Source organism: Canis lupus, chromosome 6, assembly GCF_048164855.1.
Source record: "Canis lupus baileyi chromosome 6, mCanLup2.hap1, whole genome shotgun sequence".
Lineage (NCBI taxonomy): Eukaryota > Metazoa > Chordata > Mammalia > Carnivora > Canidae > Canis > Canis lupus.
Window position 1 is genome coordinate 14,655,330 of NC_132843.1, and position 27,718 is coordinate 14,683,047.

The 27,718-nt window shown below is 37.1% G+C and overlaps 1 protein-coding gene and 1 long non-coding RNA gene across 9 annotated transcripts in view; one reads left to right on the forward strand and one right to left on the reverse strand.

Annotated features, from left to right (window-relative positions):
• Positions 1-27,718, forward strand: part of GREB1L (GREB1 like retinoic acid receptor coactivator) — a 269,293-nt gene that overhangs the window by 18,835 nt on the left and 222,740 nt on the right. The window lies entirely within an intron of this gene.
• On the reverse strand, positions 1,027-26,194 carry LOC140635043 (uncharacterized). The gene is made up of 4 exons (XR_012032384.1): positions 26,082-26,194; positions 7,621-7,732; positions 5,902-5,986; positions 1,027-1,207 (listed from the first exon to the last, which is right to left on the reverse strand). It is a non-coding gene; the product is annotated as an uncharacterized lncRNA (long non-coding RNA).

A 27,718-nucleotide genomic window follows, 5' to 3' on the forward strand; every position in this document is an offset into this window, starting at 1 on the left:
ATCTGCAAATTACGTCTTAGGGTGTTAGAGCTATTTTCCTTACTTTAAACACCACATAATCATCAGGAGACTGTTAAAAAAAATGGGTACTGACTAGGAGCAGGGACCTTTGTTGCCCAGCGTTCTAAGTAACCCAACTACCAGTGTCTGTAGGTTATCTCAGAAGCAATAGAGATCAGTGTGGTTAAGTGTCATTTTTCCAGAAGACAAGAGAACATTTCAATGCTACCATGTTGCTGTGTCACCAAGTATAAAAATAATAGTTTTTACCTCTGAAATTTTAAAAGGATTATTGGCAAAGTTTAAGTCAATCTTTTAATTCAACTCATCTCTTTACAACTGAACTGTCAGCTAGCACTCCAATATAGAATTTTCTTCAGACAACTTTTTCTGAAACCACTTATAACTTTAAAATTAAGCATCTGATCAAAATGGACTGCTTTGAAATCTAATCTGTAATTCTTTTGTGTAGATAAAGGAATGTTCGTTAGGTAAAATTAAGGGGAGTGATCATAAGAAAAAAGCTTCTTAATAGTTCTACCAGGATCTAATTATGTAGCAGATGGGACCACACAACATAGTGCACTGTCATTTGATGCAATTAATTTTAGGTCTGCATGCACCAAAGGTGAATGACAGCAAATGGCACAAAATGTTAGTTTGCATTCATATGGGGCACTGCCTATTCATAGATGTTGTTTCCTTTCTCTTTTAGATGTTTTTAATCCACTCCTTGCTCTATTTGATACTAATAGGGCCTCAGAATAGCTTGTTTGGTTTAAATGCATGGGTGGTTTGGAATACGATGTTATGGACGTTAATTGGAATAGCACATTCAGATTTAGAGAATCGGTTAAATCTAGAATAAGCAGAATTAAAAAGTGACAATGACAACAACACCAAGACAAGTTCTACTTTATTTATTCCCCTGCTTTAATCAGACTAGTTCAGGGAACTAGGTCGAGGTAGAGGGGAAGGTCTTATCCTTTTCTCCCCTCCCCCCTTCCCCCTCCTGGTCACCCTTTACCCCCCAACCTCTGACTCTCCTTCAAATCTCACTGAGGAATTATAGTCTCTACAGAGGCTTGGTTGCAGATGCCTGGAAAGTTTACACTGCAGAGAGTTGTTTTGTTTGGCATAGCTAATCAGGAGCCAGGCTGGAATTGCTCATAGCTGTCATTCAGGTTTTGTTTCAAAGTCCAAGGACCTGCTGGGAAAAACAAAAAGCTAATGAAAGCTGACTGTATTTAGGCCTCAAATCTGTGGAATCTGAAATGATGTCCTGACAGTGTATTCTTATTCTTCCACATTCTTGCCGTTACTAAGGTAACAGATTTTTAGAGGCTTTCCATCTTCATTGTCAAGTATTTGCTACACTTATTGTTGTTTTTCAGATTAGAGCAATTCAGATTATCCCCTTTTGAGATGAAGGAAAAGAGAAAATAATGGAAATAAAATGTCTGAATCAATTACCCTGAATGCTAGTAAGATCAGTTTTTTTGGACACCTTTAAAATTTTTAGATTCATAACACATATTAAAATTTAGGACAAGATCTCAATTTCTCCAGGTTTGTGAGGACTGCACTTATAAAAATCACATTCCTATAATATGAAATAGTAAATATTCATGTAATCAATAATGAACACATTTTATAGGAAGGAGTATATAGTGAAATATCCTATCTTTAAGATCTTCATTCTTGAATAACAAACCAAATTATATGAACCATTGATGTGCTTCAGTTCTTATCTGTAAGTGGGAAAATTAAGTAACATGAGAGGATGGATTTTGAAGGTTACATTTACCAAAAAATCAGTCTTTTAATACTTGTTTTCACAAGATGTTTTGCCTTGGGGGGTTAGCACTCATATATATATATGAAATATGAAAATGCTGTTTTTACAACCAGGAGACCATTTGTGGCACATATCACCAATGATTTGGTGAGTGACAAAGCAAAAGATAATTTTTTAGAGGCAAGATGTTCTTTGGGTTGACTTTAGATTTGAGGATTCCCAAGGATCCTCCTCAGTAGTGCTATAACCTTTATGAATCTTCTTATCAAGATGTTGACTCATTGAAAGGTGACACACTTTTTTTAGACTTAAACATCTTTGTCAGGTACTTTCTTCTGTGGCAATAACTACAATATTGAAATGATCTAGTTTTAGTACTGCCCAGATCATGTTCCTTGTTTGGTTTCAGCACACAGAAGCCTACATTCATGGAGATAAAATCTGGCTTAATTTTCTTCCAAGAAATATAAGAGAGTGGGCAGCTGGCTGAATGGAAAGAACCAGTTAAGAGCCTGGAGAAGTATTCAAAGTGTGTCAGGAGGCCCTCATTTTAATTTCTGTATTTTGTTCATGCTATCTTCCCAGCTTGGAATTTTATCTTCTCTCCTTTCTACCTAAATCCTACATTTCTCAAGGTCTAGCTCAGGTCCTTCTTCATTCACTAAGCCCTCCTTAACTTCTATTGCTGCACCAAGAGCAGCATCCTTAGCTGATCACAGTATCTAAAGAATTATGTTTAGATATGGTTTCTACATTTTCAGAAGAAGAGTGACCAGGATGGAGGAGATATGGAAGAAAATTATATAAAGGGAGTAGATATTTGAAAGGGACAAGTTTAATCCAAGAAGATTTAGAGAGAGACAAGATAGCTGTCTTCCAGGGCTGATATGTGCAGCAGGAATTAGATTTGCTTCTCATTACCTTTAAAGCAGTGGTTTTTAAATTTTGCTCTGCAGAGTTGCAGACATCTTGATGTGCCTTGGGCTGCAGAGGGATAGAGCAGGGGGCACTAGGGGACATGCTGAGGGCCCTTTGCAGCTCCCAACAGAAGAGTTCTACTTTTAACTGCTTTATATAGTTGACTTGCGGTTGATATTTCTTTTAAAGATATATTGTGCTACTTTGAGGTTTTTAAATCATTGCTGTATAGAATGATAAGTAGGGGAGAATTTTTGTTCAAAATAGGATAAAATGTTTTAGCTATGAGAGGCTTCAAAAAATTAAATGGAGTATTATGTGAAATGTGAGTTTTATATTAATCAGAAGCTTAAAGACCCTGGCCAAGGATTTTGGAAGATTTTTGCCTATGGAGAGAGGTTGGGTTGGGTTCCCTCTTCCCTAGATTTCCTTCAGTTCTAAGATTGTGTGGTTGATTTCTTCTTTTATTGTTAGTATCAGAGGATTTGCAACTTAGCTGGTCTCAATTGGGCTTTTGGGTAAACCCTACCTCTCTATTAAACTATAAATCTCCAGAGTAGGAACAGTGTTTTCACTGCTTTTGGATTCTTCAGATCCCAGCATAGATGTAGGGGCTCAGTAAATACCTGTTGATACAAGAAATAACTACAAGAAGCACATGCTTGATTGCCTTATGACCTCTTCCAATCATAAAGTGTGATAAGGGAAGGTATTTGCAGGAACTTTTTTTCCACTATTGCTTTCTGCCCTCCAGGAATAGTAGAAATGACAGAGGAGATTTAAGATAAGCTTTTTTTTTTTTCTTTTTTTCTTTTCTTTTTTTTTTTTTGGTGGTGACCAGGAGGCCAGAATACTACTGTGTCTAAAAAAGTGAACATGACCTCTCCCTATTCCTCCTCCAATGCCCTGAGGCCTAATAGGTGAAACCTTGAATGTGGAAATCATAACTCTGCAAATTGAGAAACTGAGACACAATAGAAGGGCAAAGTGAGATTCCAGGTATCCCAAGTGCAGATAGGGAAATGCATTATAAGAGAATCACATCATTAGCCTGGGCTTCAGGGGTTTTTGCTTTATGTTTCATGTAGTTCTGATGTTGTTGAAAACTAGAATTAAAGGGTATGAATTACAGGAACTTTCCAGATGTAAGATCAGAATCTAGCAATTGTGATAGAATTGATAGGGGGAGACAGGTGCCTGATGAGCACAGTGTAATCCGAAACACCCCTTTCACTTATAGGAGACCTTTTCTATTTCTTCTCTTTGTATTGGGTGTAAAGGGCAAAGTGTTTCTCTCAGCTCTGGGTGCATTGCCTTGTGCCTAGAGAGTACTTAGGTGCTTATTTAATTGAGCAGAATTTTATTAATGGAACTTTCAGAGCCAATTACCAGTTCCATTGTTGGTGGTAGTATTCATCATTGCTTGAAGTCTCATACCTCTCCAAACACAGGACCTGAGTTTAGGGACAAATTTTAGGATGTCAGTATCTTACAGTTTGAATGGGGAAATTGGTCACATCTGAAAGCAAACAGGCTTATGAAAGTTCTCTGCCCAAGTAGTTCGTTGTTGATAAATGACAAGGGGAATGCCTGGAGCTGGTAATGATTCCAGCATTAAGGAAGTCTTATTATACCCTTAGGGAGAGGGTTGCTTTCATTGGGTGAGTAGTTGGAAATCCCAAGTATGTGTGCTATAATATCTGATTACCTAAGTAATGTCTCCTACAGGCAGATGTAAAAATGGGTATATTTTTATCATATGCCTCAAATATTACATTCATCTCTATGGGATGTGAACAGTGACTGACAATCATTTAAATCCTTGCATCCTATTTCAGCTTACTTAATTCTGAAAACGCAATCTAGGATGGTATTCTGATGAGTTGCCCTTTAAGATAGCATTATTGTCCCTGTTGCTATGAATAAAATGTATTATTTACATTTAAGGAATTTGAAATCTAGTGAACTACTTCGCATCCTATTATACATGCCTCTGTTTTAGCAGTTTTGACATTGAAATGTAACTATTTGAAACCTCTGTAACAATCCAAGGGAGGAAGTATATGATCCTTTAGAGTAAGGGATACGTTTTATTTGCTTTGAGGAACTGGTATGCATCCTCTTCTCTGTTGATAACAGAATGTTGTGATAAAAGATCATTGTGTTTCCCTTTTTATTTAGCCTGGTTTCCTAGGTGCTACATTTGATGCTGAGCATGTTTTATTCCTTCTCTCTCTTGGACCTAAACTTTCCTTTACTATTCTATTACACATACATATATCTCTTCTTGTAGCCAGTACATATCCAGTTGGGGGAGAGAGAGGGTACAAATAAATTCAATTTGTTATAACCATTATAAACTATTCCTGAAGGATCAAGACCATGCCCCTTAGCACAATGAGATAGTTCTGTTATAGTACATACCTAAAAATGTTTCTTGAATGAATAAAGCTCAACAGGGATTTAAAAATGTCAGGGAGACTATTTGAGAGGGAAAACTAGAGGGACGCCTGGGTAGCTCTGTGGTTGAGCATCTGTGTTTGGCTCAGGGCATGATCCCAGGGTCCTGGGATCAAGTCCCACTTTGGGCTCCCTGTGAGGAGCCTGCTTCTCCCTCTGCCTATGTCTCTGTCTGTCTCATGAATAAATAAGTAAAATCTTTTTTTTTTTTTTAAAGGGGGGGAAACTAGAGAGTTATCTTGAAAGAGGAGACATTTATGTTAGACTGAGGAATGAATAGATTTTTGACAGGCAGAGATGGGCTGGTGAATTTTTAAGGGAAGGAAATTGCATGAGCAGAGATGTGGAAACAACACGATCCACGTCCTTGTAATGGTGAATGTTCCATTTTGGAGAAGCACAGGGAAGGTAAGTGGAGTGTTGAGAGGGAGTCTGGCATGCAACTGCTGCTGGAATGACCATCTTGGCTATTGCTACCTCTTGTCTCTTTATCATCTTGTCTGGAGTGAGGCTCCAGAGTCCACAAGCCCAAGAGTTCCCAGGGCAGGAAAGGGCACACAGCCCATACCCCTCTAGTGTCCTCTCATATCCCGCCCTTGACTCTTAGTCATTTACTCTAATCCTTTACTTAAAACAACTTAGCCGTGATGTTATTTTAACCCTGCTTAAAACCCAAGCAGTCCAAAGGCTGTCATGCAACCTTAATTATTCTTTAGTTTACTCACCAGGAGGCCCTGAACATAAAGCACATTTACATCCATAGGTAGCAGACATCCTCTCACAGATAATGGATTATTTCATTACTTGAGGCTGTATGGGTGAAATTTAGATGTAGTTAAAACAAAAGTTTATATTTACTAAGCATTATGAGCCAAGCAATCTACTAAGAACTTATACTGATTATATCATCTAGTCCTTATTGCCATTCTTAGCATATGCTATAATCTTCATTTCAGAAATGAGAAAGAATGTATAGAAGTTTAGTATCATTTAAGTTCATACAATAGGTGCCAGAGCTGGGATCTGAATCTAGGAAGTTGGACTCCAAAGCCTGAGCTCTCAGCCAACACTTTGTACTGATTTAAAGAAGCACATTAGAGGTACCTGGATGGCACAGAAGGTTAAGCGTCTGATTCTTGGTTTCAGTTCAGATCCTGATCTCAGGATTATGAGATTGAGCCCCACATCAGGCTCTGTGCTCAGCATGGGGTCTGCTTCAGCCTCTTTCTCTCTCTGTCTCTGCCCCCACCCCTCGCTCTCTCTTTCTCAAATAAATCTTTAGAAAGATAAAGAAGCACATTAAGGGGTACCTGGGTGGCTCAGTGGTTGAGCATCTGCCTTTGGTTTAGGTCATGATCCCTGGGTCCTGGGATGGAGTCCCACATCGGGCTCCCCACAGGGAGCCTGCTTCTCTGCCTCTGCCTATGTCTCTGCTTCTCTCTCTTTGTCTCTCATGAATAAGTAAATAAAATCTTTAAAAAAAAAAGAAGCACATTAAGAAAGCATGAGAGATAAAACTATTGTTCTTTTTTTTTTTAATTTTTATTTATTTATGATAGTTACAGAGAGAGAGAGAGGCAGAGACACAGGCAGAGGGAGAAGCAGGCTCCATGCACCGGGAGCCCGATGTGGGACTCGATCCCAGGTCTCCAGGATCGTGCCCTGGGCCAAAGGCAGGCGCCAAACCGCTGCGCCACCCAGGGATCCCGATAAAACTATTGTTCTATGTTTGACAGATGATGACAAAAAATTAAAGGGTAGTGTTAATAGGCTTTTATATTTAAGATTTCATGGGCTGAGTGGCCATGGACCCTTTGAGGCCTCTGTCATTTCAATATTTAAATTAAAAATTATCTCTGAATGCCTTTAGATGGGGCATGCACCCTTCTTTTTATGCATATCCCATTATCAGCTCAGAAATTCATGGGCTTGACAAATATGTTACATTAGTTCAGAATGCATTGACTGAATTAGCTCAGAATGCAACCCCAGTTGTGCAGTTCCCTGGTTGAGTCAAGGGTGGGGGAGAGGGATGATGCCAGCCATGCAGGTCACTTTTTATTAGAAAAGGAAAACCTTTCCTAGAAATCCCTGTAGGAAACTCCCCTTAGGTCTAGTTTCCTGAGCTAGAACTGGGTGTTTGGCCATCCTTTACTGCAGAAAATCTAGAAAGATAAGGAACATGAATTTCATGGTGAACTTATTAGATCAATCAAAATGCTCTTTCTGGAGCTGCATGCATTGGCACCCCAAACAAAACCTGGGTCCTATTAGCAAAGAAGAAGGCGAGATGAGTATTTGAAAAGGGGCTCAGAGTATTTGTCATCCTCATATTCTTTAAAATTCTGATGGCTACATACTACCCTTACCCTACCCTGCCCTCACAGTGGAATGATTCATTAGGGTAAGCTAACTGCTGGAATTTCAATAGTTTAATTACTTACTTGCTCACATTGCAATCCAACATGGTGAGTTGCTTCTCCTTGAAGTTGCTCAGGGATCTAGGATCCTTTTATCTTTTGTTGCCCTCTTAGAATTCCAGCCTCCAGGATCCCCCTGGAAGGAGGAGAGTATAGGGAAGGCACACAACATTTAGCTGTCTGGCCATCACGGTGGACACATTCTATTGTGAGAACTAGGAAATGCTGTTTGGCTGTGTCTCTGGGGAGAGGAAGTGGATTTGGTGAGCATCTTGTCAGCTTCTGCCACACTATGGTTGAGTGAAATTTAGTTGTCTTGAAGACAGTTAAATGGATAAAGGGATTCTTTGCAAATGTGAAAAGTGAATTTCACAAGAATTTATAAATAAATGAGACTTACTATCTCTTGTTATTTCTTAAAGATATTTCACTGAATATTTCTCTTTATAGACAGTTAAAACATGGATAGTAAAGTCTCAACTATATTTCCAAAAAGTCTTCCCTGACCCCTCCAGATGACAAGCAGCCCTCTGTGTGTACTGCTCCTTGGCTGTAATACCTGGTTGGCATATATTTAACTTGGCTGTAAACTCTTAGAGGGCACAGACCATGTACAATACATCTTTCAATCACCAGGGCTTAATGCCTATGAGATAACCAATAAACTTGTGGGTTTAAATGACGGATTAAATGGATAAATGCAGGAATGAATGTACTGACAATAGTAAAACTTCAATTCAGACTAAAAGGAGAAAAGGCTAATTTTGAATTCATAAAATTTTTGATTATAGAATTTTCATAAAGATGTTTTTATCTCAGCATAAATGATCATTTTACTAGCTGCTTACAAATAATTAACATGTAGTAATAGCATCTAGTTGTATACAAATGATTATGATGCAAAAGTCTTAAAAATTTTTAAAAATATAACACTGTATATTAACTAATGAATTAAAATAAAAACAAATTTTTTTCATAAATAGATTAAGCATACAGTTAAATCTGAGTGGCCTTAAATTTCACATATGTGGAGAATGGGTTAATGAGATTTTTATTTTACTGATAATATTTTTATATTTACTGGGCAGCCCGGGTGGCTCAGAGGTTTAGCGCCTGCCTTCGGCCCAGGACCTGATCCTGGGGACCCCAGAATCGAGTCCGCATTGGGCTCCCTGCATGGAGCCTGCTTCTCCCTCTGCCTGTGTCTCTGCCTCTCTCTCTCTCTCTCATGAATAAATAAAATCTTTAAAAATTTTTGTATATTTACTTTTAATTTTTTATTCATTAATTCAACTGATATTGAGTTCCTATTCCAAGAGAAGGCAGTTATACACATATGAGTCTATAATTATATAATTGTATGATTTTATACATACAATTGGGATGAGGGCTAGAAAGGCAAAGAGTTACAAGAGTGCATAATTTATACTGGAGATGTGAGGAAGTTTTTGAGGATGTACTGTCTGTGTTGAGATGAAAAGGAAGAGTGAGATAAAGGTAGAGAAGAGTTGCAGTAAGAGCACTTCACAGTGTATGAAGGGGTTGAGGAAAAGTGCTTGACATGGGGGAAGAGCTGAGAAAGGGAGCCAGGGCTGTCTGGACTGAGGAGAGGCACAGAGGTAGGAAAGGGTCAGGCCTCTGGACCTCACAGGCTGCATTAAGGCTCTGGACCTTGCTTTAGTTCATCAGCTCATGTGATTTAAAAAAGGAAAAGAGAAAGTGTTGTTTAAGATGGCATCATATAGTAAACCTTTCAGCCAGAAAGCATTTTGGAATAAAATATATGAATACAAGAAGTACAATTTTTAGTTTTATTTTTTATTTATTTATTTTTTAAAGATTTTATTTATTTATTCATGACTCAATCCCGGTCTCCAGGATCACACCCTGGGCTGAAGGCGGCGCTAAACCGCTGGGCCACCGGGGCTGCCCTTAGTTTTAAATTAAGAAAATATCACACTTATGGAGTGCCTGGGTGGTGTAGTTGGTTAAGTTTGGACTTTTGGTTTCTCCGCAGATTGTGATCTCAGGGTTGTGAGATTGAACCCTGCCTAGGGCTCCCCACTCAGCAAGGAGTTTGCTTGGATGTCTCTTTTCCTTTCCCCTTGCCTCCACCCCCAAATAAATCAATAAATTTTTTTTTAAATACCACACTTGGAACAATGGTGAAAAAAAGTTTTAAACTGTTGATTATGCCTCATGAAGGAAGGACAGAAACTAAGATTGAAAAAAGGTGATGGGAGATGGATTTAAATAAGGGGGGGGGGGCGGGAATGGAGTTCTATCTCAGTCTCACTTTAAAAAAAAGATTTTATTTATTGATGTGTGTGTGTGTGTGTGTGTGTGTGTGTGTGTGTGTCCGCACAGGTGAGAAAGAGAGAGAAACAGTATGAGAAGGGGGAGGGACAAGCAGACTCCACACTGAGCTCAGAGCCTGTGGCAGGGCTCCATCCCATGACCCTAAGATTATTACCTGAGCCGAAATCAAGAGTCAGATGCTTAACCCACTGAGCTACCCATGTGCCCCTCGATCTCACTTTTTAAATCAGAATAATTTCCAGATGACTTAAAGATATCAAAATAATAATAGCTAACATTTATTTAGCTTGTATTATGTGTCAAGACCTGATTTATCATGTTTACATATTTTACTCATTCCATCCTTGGAGCAGCCCTATAAATAGGAGCTATTCCCACCCCACCGCCTAACACACATCCAATTTTAAGGCAGTGGACACTTTGCTACAGGCAGCATATACCTCAGCATTCTGACTCCAGAGTTTGTATTGTTGTTCTTATTACTCTTCTTTTCTCTTCTTTTTTAAGATTTTATTTATTTGAAAGAAAGAGCAAGAGCACGAGTGAGGGGTGGGGCAGAAGGAGAGGGAGAAGCAGATTCTCCACTGAGCAGGGAGCCCAACATGAGGCTAGAACCTAGGACCCTGGGATCATGACCTGAACTGAAGGCAGACACTTAACCCACTGAACCACCCAGGCACTCCTGGAGTTTGTGTTCTTATCTATCACACACATATTCTCTCTAAAAGCTCTAGGAAAAAACAACAGGAGATATTTAATGATATGAATATAGGGAAGATCATTCTAAACATCATTATAAAGGCAAAAACAAAAAATTGATAGATTTGACCACATGAATATATTTATTTAAACTTCTACATTTTTTAAATAGCCAAAACAAAAAATATAAACAAGAAGAAAGAATATTGGCATTGTATGTAAAAGAGTGCTAATATTCTTTGTATATAAAACATTCTTATAATCAATGAAAAAGAACAAATCCACCAAAAGAAAATGGTGCAGAAATCAACAAACTGGTCCTGGACTAAATAAAGCCAATCCACCATGTGTATTGAAAATAAAGTTTTATTGGAGTTTCCATATTGTCTGTAACTGCTTTTAAGCTACAACTCAGAATTGAATAATTGTGACATCAAAGCTTGCAGTGTTTACTATATGATCCTTTACAGAAAAATTTCCCTGACCTCTGATGTGGAGAAATATCTACTTTTGGTGTTTTGAAAATAGTATAGAGTCTTTTTCCTTTGGAAGTCTGGATGGTCCTGCTTGGCGGCCAAAGAATGAAGTAGTTGGTCTCTTAAGGTCCCTCCCTCACCCTCATCCGGTTTCATCATGAACTCATCTTGGGTTTAATTATTACATGTGAATGCCTGTGGGCATCTCTTCTTTCTTATATATTTATTCCTATTGGATCTCTGCTCCTACCTTTCTACTCTTTCTACAATACCACTTCTTCTATGGTAAACAAACCCTAGAGTCTAGACTTCTCAGTGTTTTCAAGACATGTTCTCTGGCTTTTATCAATACTTGACTGTCCAACCATCCACTTTTCTCTGCTCTTACATCTAGGTTGTTGACCTTTGCTAGAGAAACACACAACAAGGGCAATTGATAACAACTACATTTATGGTTTCTCATCTCTGCTAGGAAATCTGACCTGAAATCCTACATGATCCCAAATCAGCTCCTCCCCAATTACATTGAACAGCTGGCCTGCCTAAAGTTAATTCTCTTATTTTTCTATTCCCTTTTCAGCTTTCCTAAAATGAACTTGCCTTCTACTTCACAGATGAAAATGAGGTCTTCCTGCAGCAAATACTGGGTCCTGACTCTTCTGATTCCTCAGAGTGAGGAGGGAGGACATCTGTGATACCTTCTTCCCGTGTTATCTTCAACATTTTGCTTCTAAACTCTTTTCTTTCCTATAGTTTATAAATTAATCTCTGTTTCTTCTACAAAAAAGTGAAAGAAGGAAGGAAGGGAAAGAGGCAAGAAGGAAGAGAAAATGAAGAGATTAAGAAAGAGAAAGACAAAATAAAGACCGAGAGGGGAGTTGGAAAGAGGGAGAAAGAAGGAAGGAGGGACGCCTGGGTGGCTCAGTGGTTGAGCATCTGCCTTTGGCTCAGGTGGTGATCCCGGGGTTCTGGGATTGAGTCCTGCATTGGGCTCCCTGCAGGAAGCCTGCTTCTCCCTCTGCCTATTTCTCTGCCTCTCTCTGCGTCTCTCATGAATAAATAGATAAAATCTTTAAAAAAAAAAAAAAAGGAAGGAAGGAAGGAAGGAAGGAAGGAAGGAAGGAAGGAAGGAAGGAAGAAAGGAAAGGCAGAAAGCTTTTTGATATTTTTTGGGGTCTCATGCTCCTCATCAATTGTCCTTGGATATCTCTCTTTCCCTTCACAGCCCAGCTTTTGAACACACATTCTCTACTTGTTACTGTTTCCCCACACAGCATCATATGATTTAGTCCCCCCATTAGGGGGCTCATGAAAGTGCCCCCTCCAAGTTTTCCCCTTCCATTCCTGTCCTGTTGGATTCATTTGAACTTATGATACAGTTGACTGATTTCCTCCTCCTCCTCCTCCTTCTTTTAATTCTTCTTCAGAAAGTGAGATAAAGGGGAGAGTGGAGGGGCAGAGTGAATGAGAGAATCTCAAGCAGACTCTCCACTGAGTGTGGAGACCCATGGGGGACTTAGTCTCACGGCCCTGAGAACATGACCTGAGCTGAAATCAAGAGTTGGTTGCTTAACTGACTGAGCCATATAAGCACCCCTTAATTCATTCTTAAAACCTACTTTACTTTCTTTTGGCTTTTCTCTTTCTTTTTCCTCAAGTACTCTGCATGCTGCTACTCATTTTCCCACCTCTTAAATAGAATTCCATCCTTAGTCTTCCATTACATATTCTTCCTAGGCAATCTCATTATCCCTATACTAATGACTCCCAATATCTATCCCCAGCCTAGACCTTTTTGTAGAGCTCTCTGTCAAGTGCTTACTAGGGTACCCACTTTCTTTTCTTTTTTTTTTTATATTTTATATTTATTTATATAGTTACACACACAGAGAGAGAGAGAGAGAGAGAGAGAGAGAGAGGCAGAGGCATAGGCAGAGGGAGAAGCAGGCTCCATGCACTAGGAGCCCGATGTGGGATTCGATCCAGGGTCTCCAGGATCGCGCCCTGGGCCAAAGGCAGGCGCTAAACCGCTGCGCCACCCAGGGATCCCGGGTACCCACTTTCTTAGATGTCCTAATGTCACCTCAAACTGAACATGGCAAAATTCAGCTCCCATGACCCCCTCTCATGCTATGCTATACCGTACCATGCTGTACCTGTCATAACTGCATAAACCACTGCACCATACTACACTGTGACTTGTCTGTCTGCTCAATTCCATTTGAAGCTTCTTAAGAGCAGGGACCACGTGTTTCATCTCTGTATCTTCAATATTCAGCACGTTGAAGTTGTTGAATAAATGTGTGAGACCATGGAAGTAATGAAGATAAGTGAAAACAAGAAAGGATGGAACTTATTTTGGATTCAAGGGTTCCCAGCAGAAATAAAAAATAATCAGTAGATGGTTTTCTGAAATGAAACGAGTCTGGGAAATTGGCTGGATGATGAAGTATCAAAAACATTCTCCTTACTCTAGAGCCTGTCAATAAAATACGACAAAAACTCATGAGACTTGTTGAAACTGACAAAGTAGGTGTGATAGGTGACTTTTTATTTAGTATTTAAGCCATTTAGGCTTGTAGATTGTAGGATACTAAGGCTACAACAGCATTCTCCTCAAAATATGAAGTTTAGTATAAACACTAGAAATTTTACACTTAGCATTGAGCAGTTTCACCTAGTACCTGAATTCTTGGTATTTGGTGGCACTGAGAACACTTAGTATAAAATGTTCTAGGTATAGAGTGTTCTGATATCAAGAGTTCTCAGAGTATGTAAGTCAGAATAGTAATCTTCAAGCAATTCATTACACCAACTTCAAAAATATACAAGAGAGAGAACACCAGTCACATTATATTATAGAGAAATTATCATCCTCAGAGCCCAGATTTGAATTAATAAAGTGGCAATCAGATGTCATAAGGAAAGGAATGCCACACTTAGACCAGAAACTGATCAATTATATAGTTTAAAACTCAAATTATCTTAACACTAATAATAATGTTTTATTTTTTAAAAAGTCAAGACTTTAAGAAATTTTAAATTAATAAACATGAATTTTAGTCACATTAGAATAGTACTACTTTCCACACAACTGAACACATGTCCTATAAAGTAATTTTATGTATCTAAATATTTGTCAGAAATTATCTTCTGGGCACCTGGGTGGCTCAGTGATTGAACGTCTGCCTTAGGCTCAGGTCATGATCCCAGGGTCCAGGGATCGAGTCCCACATCGGGCTCCCTGCAGGGAGCCTTGCTTCTCCCTCTGCCTGTGTCTCTGCCTTTCTCTGTGTGTCTCTCATGAATAAATAAATACATAAAATCTTAAAGAAATTATCTTCTGACAAATATTTTATTATAAAAATCATTCAAGATTTAAATCCTCCTTTGGTGAAAAAGTATCATTAAGATATTACCAAATCCAATGTTTAATTAAAGTAATAGAACATAGTTTCCTCATCACTTCAAACGCTTTCCTTGTTTAAATAAAATATAATATTTTAGAGAATTTGAGAAGTAGAGAAAAAGGAAGGCTATAATTCCAATGACTTCACACAGATTTTTACAGAAATATTTTTTGTAATTGTAATTATATATGTAATTTTGTATTCTTTTAAAATTAGTACTTCTCTAAATATTCTGTGATATTACTAAAATTATGACCATAATTTTTAAAGCAGCCTATCATCTAATGCTATACTATAACTTATTTAACCACTTACCCACAGGATAATTTAGATGAGATACAATTTTTTGCTTGGTGCTTACAGACCTTCCCTACCATACTTTGCATTTTTTTCTTATGGTAGATTTCTAAAAGTAAAATTGCTCAGTTAAAAGTTATAGTTTTAGAGACATAGCAGCATAAGATCTCCCAAAAGATTCTTTCAATTTATAGCAACCCCTGTAATGTAAGAATACCAATTTCATTGCTAATGTAGCAGTATTTTTAAGAGAATCTTTATTGGTTATTTTGTTTTGTTTTGTTTTGTTTTAGGTAATAGATGATTTTTTAGAGCAGTTTCAGGTTTATAGTAAAATGGAGCAGGAAGTACCAAAGGTTCACAGATACTCCTCTGTACTCTTCCCCATAGCTTCCCCTATTATTAGCCTCTTGTGTTAGTGTAGTACATTTGTTACAATTGAATAAATATTGATATTTTATTATTAACTAAAGTTCACAGTTTATGTTATGATTCACTGTGTCTTACAGTTCTATGGATTTTAACAAATGTATAATGTCATGTATCTATCATTACCATATTGTACAAAATGTTTGACTGCCCTAAAAATCTCCACTTATCATCCTTCCTTCCCACAAGCCACTGGCAACCACTGATCTTTTTACTTTCTGTAGTTTTGCCTTTTCTCAAATGTTAGATAGTTGGAATCATATGTTTTCAAACTGACCTTTTTCATTTAGCAATATGCATTTATGCTTCCTCCATGCCTTGATAGCTTGAATAATATAGTCCATTGTATGGATGTACCATACAGCTTACGCATTCAGCTTTTGGAGAACAACTTGGATAGTTTTGGCAATTATGAATAAAACTTCTATAAACATTTGTGTGCAGGTTTTTTGTGTAGACACAAATTCTCAACTCACTTGGGTAAATTGTATGTTTTTATATCTACTTGTTATTTTATGCATGTATCCTCTTATATCTCTGAATATATTTAAAAAATAAGTGTTCAATCATTTTTTTCTCCCTGCAGAATCTGCCCCAGGTTGCTTTTTGTTTGCTTATTTTGATCCCTGTATTCCGTGTTTGAGGTGTTCTGCAGTTGTTTGGTGTTCCTGGCTATCTGCTCTTATTTAAGAACAATACCCCCTAAAGCTGATAAGAAGCTGTGATCCCATGGTGAGTCTTGCTACCTATGGGCCATTTCACTAAGAAAAGATCACTGTTATATGTTAAGTCTTTCCTCTTAGACTGGTTAGATTCTCCAGAGTGAAATCTTCTGACCTCCTGCCTTCTTTCTGGAAGCTGAGTTAGAGAAGTTTAGAAGTGAATGGAGTCTGTTTTCATTATATAAAATGTTCACCTAATCTCTCTGTTTACAGAATGGTACCTACCCACTTTCAACTGTGCTTGCCTAGCTTTCTGCAGAATCAGGAAGATATAGTTGCCTACTTGGACTTGGGGAAAGGATCTGGGGATTTATCTGTTTCTTAAAAGAGAATTCCAGTTAATCCTTCTGTTTCTAACCTCACCTTTATCCTCATACCTGAAACCTAACGTGGCAGTGCCTTTGGGAGAGATATGTGGTTTACTGTGTAAACTGGTTGTTTCTAAGCTTAACTTGAGATTCAACTTTCTAATGCTGTGAGGTCATCTGCTTATCCATCTGCTTAAAAATTTTGTTGCTGATCCCTGGCTTCTGTTCTCTCTTGTCCTTACAAATTCATGCCTTTAAAAAACCCTGTACTACATTTTTAGTTGTGTTTTGGTAGAAAGTGAAAATAATACATCTGCACAATCTGCCATAGTTATGTGAAATTCTTATATATCCTGTTTAAAACAGAAATCAAAACCAAAACCCTTCTCTGTAGGCAGTAGATGCTAAGTGGTTAAAATTTTCAGGAAAAACACTTTTTAAAAATTTAGTTAATATTATCTGTAAATGGACCATTGCATAAAGTTTTGGTGCATGTCCATTCTGACTTTTCTGTGTGAATATATGGACATCTGATTTATTTTTATTATTTTTTCATTTGTGTCAAATTGTGTTTATAGAGCTAGCAGATCAGTAGGGAAGGGAGTGGGAGATGAAAGTGGAGACTGGCTGCAAGCAAATATGAGGGAACTTTTGGGGGTAATGGAGATGTCCCAAATCTGGATTTTGATGATGAGCGCTTTAGCTCTGCAAATTTACTGAAAACTATTGATGGGTATATTTTTTGGTATATAAATTATAACAATAAATTTGCTTTAAAAATTCCACACTGACTAGTAAAAACAAAAACATAATTTTATCATACCATCTTTGTTGACTTAAAAATTTATTATGGACACCTTTCATGTTAACAAATTTATACCTATCAAGTAAAATCGTAAGCGTATAATTAGCAAAATATATTTCTCCCAGCTCCTTTCCCTTGCAAAATATCATAGAAGTTCTCACTTTCATAATGCATTTTATGTGTGCTTTTTTACATTCTTGTTCATATGTTTATATATTGATGTACAGTTGTAATTATTACATACAGTTTAGCTCTGTAATTATAAAACAGTATTCTAACAATTTTTCCATTGTTGACAGTTCCATAATATTTCATAGGGTACATGTGTCATGCACTAATTACCATATCCTCATGTTCGAGCACTTAGGTTGTTTCCGGATTTCTGTTGTTAAAAATGATGATGTAATAATGATAACTTAATGCATATTCTTTTCCCCCTTTTCTTTCTTTCTTTCTTTTTCTTTCTTTCTTTCTTTCTTTCTTTCTTTCTTTCTTTCTTTCTTTCCTTAGGATAAAGTCCTAGGAAATCTTTACTACTCTTGAACTAAAACACAAATAAATTCAGAATTAAATAAAAAGTTGGCTTCTATATAATTCCTTTTATATGTATTTCAGAAGATTTACTATATGGAGAACCTATCATTTGTTACTGTTACCTTTTAAATTGTTCTGTATTCTAGCCTCTGATATTTTGCTGAACATACTTTTTTTTTTTTTAAATCAAATATGCTTAATCGAAGTGAATACAGGCAGGAATTTTGTGGAAAAAAAAAAACAACACAATATTGTTTTCTCTTTTGGAAAGGCAGCAGCAGCCTCACAGTGTTTTCATCCTATTTAAACTTTACAAATGGAGGACTTTACAGTACAAACTTGACAGAACCTACCTTGAGTTGGGTAACCTCAGATTTCTAATGCCTATTCATCTTAAATAATTGCCTATCACTGATTTGCAGCTGTGCTTTACTGGGTACATGCTAAGAAGCCTTCTTTTAAATTAAAATGTTAGTTTGAAATTTTTAAAGTAACGTTAATTTACTTATTTATCACATGGCCAAGTAGGAAAATGACTAGGAATTCTGGAGAAGGCTCCAAGAATTCTCAGAATCTGCAGATACCCATATTCAGGTCACAGGGGACAGGCACTCTAGGGATTTTTGTTCTTCTGAAATAACCCGCCACCCACAGACTGAATTAACTGGCTTTAGGACACTGTGCTCAATGGATGAGTTAGATGGTAGGATTTCAGGAAGCCCAAGGTCAAGTTAGTTCCTAAGGAACAATGCATGCTTTTTATAACCTTCCCTGCACTTCCTTCTGCTATAACTGGGGCATGACAGCTAAGAACTTGTCACCAACACTTTCAAAGATAATCTTAAAAGATTATCCAAATATTAAAGCTAGCCTTCTCCTTGGCAAATACTCCCCTTTCCCTTCTTCAGTCCCTGGGTGGCCAGCAAAACTCAACATCTGAGGCAGGGGTATTCCATTTCCTATCCCTTTGTGTGTGTGGTGCCTATCAGCCCCTCACCCCCCTACTCCATTTTATACCCTAATTGGTTCAAAGCCTTGTTTGTTTATTTGTTTGTTTGTTTGTTTGTTTTAAAAAAACAGCTTTATTGAGGTATAATTTACATACCATGAAATTCACTTATTTAAAATGTACAATCCCGTGTTTTTAGTATTTCTGCAGAGTTGTACAATTATTACCACAGTCAATTTTAGAACATTTTCATCACCCCATCAAAGAAACACATATTCATTATCAGCTGCATTCTACCCCCCAAATCTCCTAGCCCCTAGGTAATCACTAATCTATTTTTTATCACTATAGATTTGCCTAGTCTAGACATTTTAGGTAAATGGAATCATATGTGACCTTTGGTGACTGGCTCTTTCCCCTGAACATAGTGTTTTCAAGGTTCATCTGTGTTGTAGCACACATTGGTACTTCATTTTTTTATTGCTAAATACTATTATTTTGTATGGATATACCATCATTTCTTTATCCATTCATCAGTTAATGGGAATTTTTGAATTATTTCCTCTTTTAGCTATTATAAGTAATGCTTAATGCTCCTATAAACATTTATGTACAAATTTTGTGTGAATATATGTTTTCATTTTTCTTGGTGTATACATAGGACTGTATTTGCTGGGTCATATAGTAACTCTATGTTTAATATTTTAAGGAACTGCCAAACTATTTTCCAAAGTAGCTATATCATTTTATGTTTCCATCAACAATATATGAGGGTTGCAATTTTCCAACATTTGTTATTATCTGTCTTTTCAATTTCAGCTATACAAAAGAATATGAAGTATCTCGTTGTGGTTTTGATTTTCATTACCCTAATGGCTAATGATGTTGAGCATCTTGTATGTCTCTCTTGGAGAAATATCTGTTGAAATCTTTGCCCATTTTTTGATTGGGCTATTTATTTGTCTTTTTATTGTTGAATTGTAAGAAACTTTACATATTCTGAATACAAGGCCTTTAACACATACGTGATTTACAAAAGTGTTCTCCCATTCTGTGGGCTATCTTTTCATTTTCTTGATGGTGTCCTTTGAAGCATAAAGGTTTTTAATTTTGATGGTTTCAGGTTTATCTGTTCATGATTGTATTACTTGTGTTTTTGGGTTCATGACTCAGAAAGCATTGTCCAATCCAAGTCACAGAGATTGCACTATGTTTGCTTTTAAGAGTTTTATAGTTTAAGCTTTTACATTTAGGTATATGATCCATTTTGCGTTAATTTTTATGTATAATATAATGTAGAGGTTCGACTTCATTCTTTGTATGTGGATATGTGGTTGTGTTGGCACCATGTGTTGAAAAGATTCTTCTTTTTCAATTGAATTACCTAGATACCATTACCAAAAATCAATTAACCATAAAGGAAAGTTTCTTTTTCTGAACCTTCAATTGTATTAACTGATTGATCTATATATCTGCATTTATGCCACTAGAACACAGTCATGATTACTATAGCTTTGGATTATGTTTTGAAATTGGAAGTACAAGTCTTCCAATTTTGATCTTTTTAAAGATTGTTTTGGCTATTTTTGGTCCCTTGAATGTCTGTATTAATTTTAGGATCAGTGTGTCACTTTCTGTTGAAAAGCCAGATGGAGTTTTCATAGGGATTGCATTGAGTTTGGAGATCTCAATTTGTGTGATTACTTTGAGCATCCAAATGGTACCTTATGATTCTGCCTTTCTTGTTTTTCTCCCAGAAGACAGTGTTATTATTGCCCTTAGTCCTAAAGAAAAAGAAGAATCTATTCATATAAATATTAGTGATTAAATGTGTTTTTTTCTGCCTCAGCTTATTCTTATGTGGAATGAGGTTAATAAGTGTACTTATAAGAATGTTGTGAACATTAAAAGGGAGAATCCATCTGAAGCACCCAGCAAGCACTCAATAAATATTACTCACAATAATAACAATTATACTCCTAGGTATCTTTGCATCAAGATTGATTCTTGACATCCTTCATTGATCTCATCTCCCACTACTCTCTCAGGTATGAGTTACACTCAGGAAAATCCACATCCTTCTGATTCTCAAAAAGCCAGTGTTCTTCCAATTACATTGACAGATATTTGATAGATTAAAACATAGAAAAATAAGAGGAATATTTGCAATATATAGGAAAAAGGACATTTTGTATTAAATTTATTTTTTTTTAAATTTTTAATTTATTTATGATAGTCACAGAGAGAGAGAGAGAGAGAGAGAGAGAGAGAGAGGCAGAGACATAGGCAGAGGGAGAAGCAGGCTCCATGCACCGGGAGCCCGACGTGGGATTCCATCCCGGGTCTCCAGGATCGCGCCCTGGGCCAAAGGCAGGCGCCAAACCACTGCGCCACCCAGGGATCCCACATTTTGTATTAAAAAAGCTTAAATGGTAAAAGTATAATTTCTAGGCACAAAGATGAAGAAACAGCTGATTTTTTTTTTTTAATTCTTGAGAGGAACGCCTGGGTGGCTCAGTGGTTGAGCATCTGCCTTTGGCCCAGGGCATGATCCCAGGGTCCAGGGATGGAGTCCTGCATCAGGTTCCCCACTGGGAGCCTGCTTCTTCCTCTGCCTATGTCTCTATCTCTTTCTCTGTGTCTCTCATGAATAAATGAGTCAAATCTCAAAACAATTCTTAAGAAATTCAGTAGATATTCATTCTTGGTAGACCAGGATGCCCATAATTTGGAACCTATTAGCAGCTAATTGTGCAGGAGACCCTGGGAAATCTGCTGAGATGAAGTGTCGGGTAGAGGAGATTATGTGGTGTAAGTTTATTTTGTTGTAACCTGTATGTCCACATGTCCTTCAGCTTGCAGAAGAGTTCCCTCCCTTTGATACTTTGGTCCAGTCCAAGAATCTGATAATTGTAGGTAATACTTACATACTGACATATTCTCTTCTGGCTTGTCACCTCTCACTCTGTATATTCTATATAATATATAGTTCTAGGCTTCTGTACCTCTGATCAACCTAAAGAAGTTGATGTTAATATTTTATAATTAAAGGATCTTGTTAATATTATAGATATAAACTGAAAATTTCTTTGAGTGGACTGTCCTTTTCCTAACATTGGAATCTGATTTCTTACATTCACTTATTGAGTTAACAACCACAAAATACCACATAATCCAGTGCTGAATGAATGGATTTCCTTAGCAGTTTACAACTTTTATGAATGATGTAATAGTTTTTAGTACTATTGCCACAAACTTTGACAAGGATATTCGTAGGCAAGAAACTAAATGAGTTGTATGTGTGTGTGTGTTTAACTAAGCTCATGCTCATTTTTTCATTCTCTACTTAATCTTACTAGTTGTTGTCTTATCCATCTTCTTAAGCATCTCTCAATGCATTCTATTCCATAAAACCTATCTAGATCCTCCCAACTAGATATGAGATTATCTCCTTTAAATTTCTGTATAAATAGAGGTTTATAAACATGTCACAGCATCTACTAGATGTCACTTTGTGTAATAGTTATTTGTTTACTTACATAATTGCCCTGCTAGGTTGTATTCCCCCAGAGCCCAGGCTTAAGTGTGTGTTATTAATCTTGGTATAACTTCACCTCCTAATACAATTCTTTGAATACAGTGGTTGCTTAAATATGTTTGTTAAAGTACATTTCTGGATCAAGATGGAAGGACCTTGGCCAGCCACCAACTTAAACAGGCAGCCATTTTGTGTTCTTGACTGAGGTAGCTCATCAAGAATCTCCAACAGAAGCTTACGGTGCCTGGATGCCTAACCTGGACACTAGCTCTGTACCTGAGCACTTGGGTTTATAATTCATGTAAAACACACTGGTAACAGTCCTTTTACAAATAAGGAGGTAATGTTGATAAATCTACACTATTGATAAAAGAACAAACCAACTAGAATTTCTCAAAATGTTGTTCTTAGAGTTCATGCAGTAGGAGCACTTATTTAAATATTTTTCTTTTGATACTTTTAGCCCACTTGCCTGAAGTTAATTTATAGCATCTCATTAATAGAGCAAGTGTAAACTTAGAGAATTGTTGGAACCTATATTAAATTACTCAGCCATTAGAAACGACAAATACCCATTTGCTTCGACGTGGATGGAACTGGAGGGTATTATGCTGAGTGAAATAAGTTAATTGGAGAAAGACAAACATTATATGGTCTCATTCATTTGGGAAATATAAAAAATAGTGAAAGGGAATAAAGGGGAAAGGAGAAAAAATAAGTGGGAAATATCAGAAAGGGAGACAGAACATGGAAGACTCCTAACTCTGGGAAACGAACTAGGGGTGGTGGAAGGGGAGGAGGGCAGGGGGTAGGGGTGACTGGGTGGCGGGCACTGAGGTGGGCACTTGACAGGATGAGCACTGGGTGTTATTCTGTATGTTGGCAAATTGAACACCAATAAAAAATTAATTTATTTTAAAAAATCCATGCTATAGCAAAGTTATCATCTAGCATAATTCTAGTGGGCAAAATTACAGCTAATACATGTATGTAAAGATCACTGTGGTTTTTTAAAAAAGATTTTATTTATTTATCTGAGAAAGAGAGAGAGAGAGACAGTGCGTGTGCATGCACATGCACAGGGGAGGGGCAGAGAAAAAAGGAGAAGCAGACTCTCCTGCTGAGGAGGAAGTCCGACTCAGGGCACCATCACAGGACTCCAGGATCATGACCCAAGCCTAAGGCAGATGCTTAACCAATTGAGCCACCCAGGTGCCCAGTAGATCACTATGTTTGTCCTGAGATAAAATAGGTTGTATATGGCTGAGTGTTGCCTTCAGTGTTCAGATTATCTAAAATTCATCATATTGGGTAGGGGAGACCAACTTACCCTAAAAGCCTAGAAAGATGGAGTTTAATAGAGCAGTGCTTCTCAAACTATCTGTGGTGAAGCACTAGTTTATTTTGTTTTCAAGTTGGGTAGATTAATAATTTTATAAAATACAATAAGCATAAATAACTAGAAAATGAAATTTAAAAGATATGCAAAACACAACCCCCAATTTTTAAATATTGGATTCAAAAGACATAAAATTACTCTGTTAATTGTGGTTCTGTACTTACCTGATCAGTCCATGGGCCACACTTTGAATAGCACTGGTGTGGAGGATGGACTGTCCTGATATGCCTGCACAGGGGTTTGAATTGCCTGTCCATGGAGTTGATTTGGAGGTCTGTTTGACCAAAATGAGCCTGGCTGGCTAGGTCAGTGGAATATGTAACTCTCGCTTCCAGAGTTGTGAGTTTGAGACCCATGTTAAGTGTAGAGATTACTTAAAAATAAAATCTAGGGGCACCTGGCTGGTTTAGTTGGAGGAGCATGTGTTTCTTGATCTCAGAGTTGTAAGTTTGAGCCCTATGTTAGGTGTAGAGATTATTTAAAAATAAAAAAATCTTTAAAAATAAAATAAAATAAAATAAGGTGGTTCTCTAAGATCAATTATATGAAATGTTTTTATTGTGGGTTTTATGTTTGAGAAATAGAATGGTAATTAGTCATACATACTATTTTTTCCCACAGCAGAATGTAGAACAAGAACTTGTACGCATTGTTCTAAAGAACTGCATACTCCACGCACTATTGGAACTTTATCAATGTTAAATAGTAACTTTTTGGGGAAGAGGAGAAGTCTTTCATTAAAACAGAGTATAATGTTCATTGCCAGTTGAAACACACATGCCCTAATAAATGAGCCAAATATTTGCAGTTGTCTGTTACTATGCATTCATATTCAACCCTATCATCCATTCTTCACTTAAATCATCCATCCTACATGTTATTAAAAATGAACTTTAATTTAAATTGTAAACCCAGAATTTTTTTGTTCTCTGTAGCATCCAAGTATCTTTTGATTCATTCTCACTTTTAACAAGAAAAGTCCTGCCCTTGAATATATTTCTATACCAAGCATGAGATTTAAGTTACTGTCTTTTCATTTGGGTACAATTGTTAGTCCAGGGAAATGGAAGAAGAGTCCATAATAGGCTTTGGCAGCCTTATGATAAGAAAAAAAGAATATTAAAATCAATTTAAGTCTATTTGTATGAAATAAATTAGCTATTTCAACTTCTTGAAAGTCAGTTTCATATTGTTACTTTTTTTCATAGACATTTTGGATTGTGTTAGTTGAAAATAGCCCAAAAGAATTTTTTTCTCCCAGGTGAGCAAGAAGACTATTAAGAAAAAAAAAGGTTATGGTCTTTCTTCCATTTGGGGGAAATGGGTGTATGTCTGTCTGTGGAGGAAAGTTCTAGAAGTTATTCATTTCTTCAGTGAACATATTTGTGCTGCTGTGAGGTTGTGGCCAGACTGCTGCTTTTGCACCAAGTACCACTCCTCTGAGCTAACCAGTCACCACTGCATATTAATGAGTGATGGTAAGTTCAGTTTTGGAGAATGCCAGTGGGATTATTTCTTCCTTTGTAACAGCAAATAAAAACGAAAAGACTGGGGGTGCCTTGCTCAGTTGGTTGAGTGTCAAACTCTTGGTTTCAGCTCGGGTCACGATCTGAGGCTTGAGAGATGGAGCCCTGAGTCGGGCTCCATGCTGAGTATGGAGTCGGCTTGGATTCTCTCTCCCTCTGCTCCTCCCCCTGCTTGCTCTCTCTCTCTCTCAAATTAATAAAATAAAATCTTTAAAAAAATGAAAAAGCTACATTTCATATTAGTTGGAATAATTGTTGTTTTCATAGTTTGTCCCTTAGCATACATTAGGAGATTTTTGAGAACTGAGCTAAAAATATCCCTTTTATATAAGACTAAGAACTTTAGTATAGGTTCATTTTTTAGATAAACTCTGAGGACTGTGGGAAGTTATATTTAAGAAAAGCAGCTGGAAGTTATATTTAAGAAAAGCAGCTTTCCTGTACTTCCTGGCATACTCTGGGTGACTTTTTACCTATCTTGACATTAGCAAAGAGAATCACATTATAAAACAGAACTTTGTCCTGTAGTACTTAAGATCCAGCTTTTTGGCCTGCGAATTATTATAGCACTTATATAAATGGACAATAATAAGCCCTATACAGTTTTTAAAAACACAGTCAAAAATAGCAGAGGGGGAAAACTTGCAGAAAGATGCAGAAATGTTCTGTTAAACTTTGTAGTATATACTCTGGGAGATTGAAAAAGTATAATGCTAATGAGATGACAATGAAATGTCTGCTGCAAGGCATTGTTACATTTGTAAATAACACTTGAGGCAGTGCTTTACAGCAACCTATGTGAGGTAGATAGTACTATCCCACTTTCAAATGAGGACATTGAGAGCCAACCTCTGCTTACCTGTAACAGAACAATGATCATTATGGCAACCTGGCCTTTGATGAAAACACACATACCCATGGTATGTTTCCATGAAAACACACATGCATGGATCATGTGTGTCCCGGAACTGCTGTAATGACAATGGTGAGGGCCATGCAGTAGCATGAGAACACCAAGCCAGAGATACAACAGAAAAGGGACTCGCTTCTCAAATAGAAGGTACTCACTCCCACCTTGTCATTCTTCCTCCTTCAGGGGGCATCGGGTGTGGGTCCCTTTCTTCTCAGACTTCCCATTTCCAAGTCTATTCCTGGCAGGGAGTTTGAGGACAGTCCCTTATTAAGAGGCTTGCTGTGGCTTTAGAAATTACTCATGTGATCACTTAGTAACTCACTGTAATTGATCTGGATACATTTAGTTTACGGTGACTTCTTGACTGAGGAATTGAAACAAGTGGCGTAGAATTTTGTAAGGCTGCCATACTTTTTTCCTTTCTTGTTCACTCTCTCAGGTCTGAGGAGAAGATGATGAAGATGGGGCATCACATCTTTAGGTTAGAGGTTGAGCTACCCATCTGTATGTTGAGGAGACTCTGATGAACTGAAATGAAAGTGCCATTTCTTTTACCTTCACTTACCCTAACTATAATGGTAAAGATTCACCAGAGGGAGCTTCAACAAAATATACTTTTTACTGTTGTTACTTTTTAGTCATGGCCTTAATTCACGTAACAATTTTAAAAATTTGAATACAATGTAAATTACCATTTTGCTGATACTAGTTTAGATAATTATTTTGTGCAGATTAATTCTAGTTTACCTTGCATTCAGTCTTGTCCTTGGTTTAGCATAGGGAGGGAAACAGTCCATGTTTATCTGGATAATGAAAGTATAGTCACTGTGATAACCTGGATTATTTTCTGCTTTATCTTAGCAATTAAATCAAAATTGTATATATTTGTCCACAGGTGATAGTTTGTGGTGGTATGCCATTACCTTAACAACAGGCTAGGTTCTTGGTTGCTACCAGTTGCCTCCAGAATTATGTGGGTACAGAAGTTTTCCTGTTGAGAGTGCATAAGGTTTGTAGAAAATACAAAAAGGGCTCTATCAGAGCTACTTTGTACAGAACCAATAGTTCACTGGCTACAGTGACTGAAACAAATAATTTGTAAGAGTTCGCTAGTGACTTACTGCCCGTCTGTGATTGCTGACAAATGCTGCGCCCCTACCTGGTTCCTGAGAAATGCAAAAGGTAAAATGGGCTTTGGCCTTGGGGTATATCTGTGGAAAATATAGTAGCATGAACACCTGGTTTCCTGTCCTACTTCATTCAGTTACCAAATGGATTGTTTTAATTACCTTCCAGATATAGCCAAAGAGAAGTAAGGCAGCTTCCATGAATGTTAATGGTAATACCATACTCCTTTCAAGGATAAAGTAAGATTTTTTAGCTTTCATTTTTCAGTTAAGTTGCTTGCATTTTGTATGAAATGTTAAAATTGCCTTTTGATATTTAAGCTATTCAGTTTGTTTTACTTTGGTATCACAGCACTTTATCTTTGTAAATGTTGTTACTTAAAAGAAATATATAAATGCTTATCTAATCCTTAACTATTGGGCAGATGGCTCTATTTCTTTCTAAATTGCCATTTGAATTTTTTTTTGTCAAAAAAAATTCATTTAAAAAAGAACATCTCAAGTTTATGGCAAGCTTTAAGTTTAGGGTCAAGGCATAAAATGCTTAACCAATCTGTACAACCCAACTTTATAAGCTGCCATTCATATAAAGAGATTTGCCCTTTTGAAAGTGCTTTATAATGAACAACAGTTGTCCTGCTGTAGGATTCTCTTCTGACCAATTTATTCTT